The following is a 2,915-nucleotide window of genomic DNA, read 5'->3' as shown; positions in this document are numbered from 1 at the left end:
CCTCTGCTGGCCAGGATTAGCAACTGGGGACTAGCTCTGGTAAAGCCCATCACCTCTGTGCTTTTGTTACCCTAACAACCAGAATAAACGGTAGTAAAAATATGTATACGCTCGGCACCTGTGAGAGAACTAGTGGTGTCAGAAATACATAGACTATTATTCTAGAGCAGAGAGTCCTTGTTCTAGAACCTTCCGTGGTGATGAAATGTTTCCTTACCTGTGCTGAGAGGGTAGCCACTAGCCACACGTGGCGACTGAGCACTTGAAATGTGGCCAGTGCAACTGAGGAACTTCAATTTAAGTTTTATCTTATTTGAACCCATTCAAATTTAAATAGCCACCTGTGGATAGTTCACGACCACACAGAACAGGGCTGCTCTACAGCAAAAGTGAGATATGGATTTGTTCAATACTGTAAGACTTTATAGCTATACTCTTATTGCCAACAAGTAAATTGACGGGTTTTTTTTCCCAATTCTGAAACTCTAGTCCCTAATGCCTTTTCCCCCCAGATTAAACATTTTTATAGCGTGATTTCTGATAATGGGAGGTTCCTCTGGAATCTGATCACCACTCTGTAGCAGCACAGCTGACACCAGTACCATGTGAAGGTTACCTAGGCAAAAGAATGATGCTTTGTTAATAAATGCATCTGTTTGTCTGAGAAAATGTTTTACTCCCTTGTCTTTGAAATTAAAAACAGGACTGGAAGCTCCCGAGTCCCGAGTGGGCCCCCGAGGCACCGCTGCTCCCGGCGGTCTCCTACCTGGCGTTCTCCGCTCTCCGGCTGACGCACTGATGCAAGTAGAGATACTCCTGAGGCGCACTGGTGGACAAGGCGGGCTGCATGTGGTTTGACACCGGGGGCTCAAAGGTGAACAGGGTGGGCTGGCTGGAGTGCGACGGGGCCGAGGACTTCCGCTCTCGGAGAAGGTGCTGACTGGAGCTGCTGAGCTCAGCTGGAGAAGACGCCCCTGGAATTTGTTCCGTCTTGTGTTAGCTCATCACCTTGTTCCCCAGAGCTGACACCTGGGGCCAAGTACACACAGTGAGGAAATTCTTACCATAGGTGTTTTCTTCATCTCTTGCCATCTTCCGTCCTCCCATGCTTGCCTGGAAGAGGCCCAAACACAGTTCGTTCATTCATTCATTCATTCATTCATTCATTCATCGAATAGGTATAATGACCTTCGATGGGTCAGGCAAGGTCCAAAGAGTTGGTGGCACCACAGTGCAAAGGTCATGGCTCCTGCCTTCCCCTGAACATCAGCACATAGGGAAGAACCCTGGAAGGACCTGACTGGTGTTGGAACGACACCAGGAGAACGTTTGGTGACCTTTCAGGGACTCTGGACGCAAACACCAGAGGGGAGATGATAGCACGTCCCTGTGTCAGAGTGAGCTCAGTGCTAATGTTCCCAGGTAGTTCTGTGTCAGTGACATAAGCTGGAGCTTCTGAGTTTTCCCAGGAGATTCCACAGCCAGGGGAGACTTCGGAAAATGCTGAGAATCCAAAAATTTGCTCAGTGACTTGGGGACTACCTTAGGGTGGTTGGCCTGGGAAAAAAACGAGAAGAGTATTTGCATTTTGTTTTTGGAAATTGGGAAGCAAATATCCCCCCAAGCTAATCTGAAGAGCCTGTGATCTGCTCTCAGAAAACTGAAAAACTGGGCTTGTGTCATTTGTCTAAGTTTGATCTGTGTGCTGGGGAGATGGGTCACCACCCTCCAGCTCCTGATGTTCTTGCCCCAGGTCTGAGGCCTCTCAGAGTAAGTGATTAGACCCATTCCGACATGGTGTAATACAGTTAAACACTCAGCGATGACGTCCGTGTGAGCACACGAGTGCCGGGACAGAAGCGCCCAGCCTGTCCTCCGTCTGCCTCTCTGGCCGCGTTTCCAGCTCACCCCCTGCTCATTCGGCTGCTCCACAGAGAGCAGGTTTCAGGACCCCCCTTCCCTCCTGCGCACTTGCTCCTCTGATCACTGATTCTCGCCCACGTTTCCGTCTGAGTCCTGTCTGTGCCTCACCATCCATTTCAAATGCTACCTCTTCATGGTGACACCTGCTTACTGTGGGTGACTGTGTTCTGTCCCGTGGGCGCCACCCGAGGAAAAGCACAGGGAGGGGCTGCTGGATAACTTCTCTCTGGCCTGAGGACTTAGGTGACAGGTTTGCATAAAAATCAGCAAACTCCCATAACTGACCCCTGAGTGGAAGTGAGGAAACAGAAGATTTCATGAAAGGATCAAGAATAGAGCTAAAGCCAGAAGTCCTAGTCTATGCTAGAATTGAGAAAGTATGCTGTAGGAAATTCACTGAACTCCCGGGCCCTTTGGAACCTCCTCCAGGGTTCGGATTAGGATTTGGAAAGTTCTTCTAGAGTTTTTGAGAGCTGAAATCCGGGGTCACAAAAATGTGTAGTCGTTGAAGAAAGTAAACCATGGAGACTCCTGTAATCTTAAATGGGATCAGAGATGATTTATCTAGTCTGGTGATTCTGAACCTGCTATCTTTTGGAAATATCTAGAGATTCTTTAAAATGTCTATTGCTTTGACATTTGGCTCACAGATATGTACTTAATCAGAAAGAAAGTATGTCTCGCCCCACCCCCCTGGGTGATTCCAATGCATTTGGTGGGTGCTCTGAGTTTCGGAGCCATTCACCCCGTCCACCCCCTTCATTTCCAGTGGGGATGAGGGTATGACATTCGCAGCCCACGGAGCCCTGGGCAGCTCGGGCTGGGGGGAGAGGGGTCTAAGGGCACGTGTAGGGCGAGGGTTTGAAGACCGTGTTCAGCATGGCTGCTGGCTTCTGCCAGTCCCTGCCACTCACAAGGCTGAAGAGGTCGAGTGTTTGGGGAGGATGCAGCTCACAGACATAATTTTCACTTTGTATCGTGTTCTGAGGTTA

The 2,915-nt window shown here is 49.3% G+C and overlaps 1 long non-coding RNA gene across 1 annotated transcript; it reads right to left on the bottom strand.

Annotated features, from left to right (window-relative positions):
- Positions 1-287: 287 nt before the first annotated feature.
- Positions 288-964, bottom strand: LOC103668945. Its single transcript, XR_570165.1, has 2 exons — positions 767-964; positions 288-616 (listed from the first exon to the last, which is right to left on the bottom strand). It is a non-coding gene; the product is annotated as an uncharacterized LOC103668945 (long non-coding RNA).
- Between the last annotated feature and the right edge of the window lie 1,951 nt (positions 965-2,915).

This window comes from Ursus maritimus, unplaced genomic scaffold (genome assembly GCF_017311325.1).
Source record: "Ursus maritimus isolate PB19 unplaced genomic scaffold, ASM1731132v1 scaffold_3, whole genome shotgun sequence".
NCBI classification, from domain to species: Eukaryota; Metazoa; Chordata; class Mammalia; order Carnivora; family Ursidae; genus Ursus; species Ursus maritimus.
Note: the sequence above shows the minus strand (reverse complement) of the source record. Positions and strands in the feature narration are given on the sequence as shown.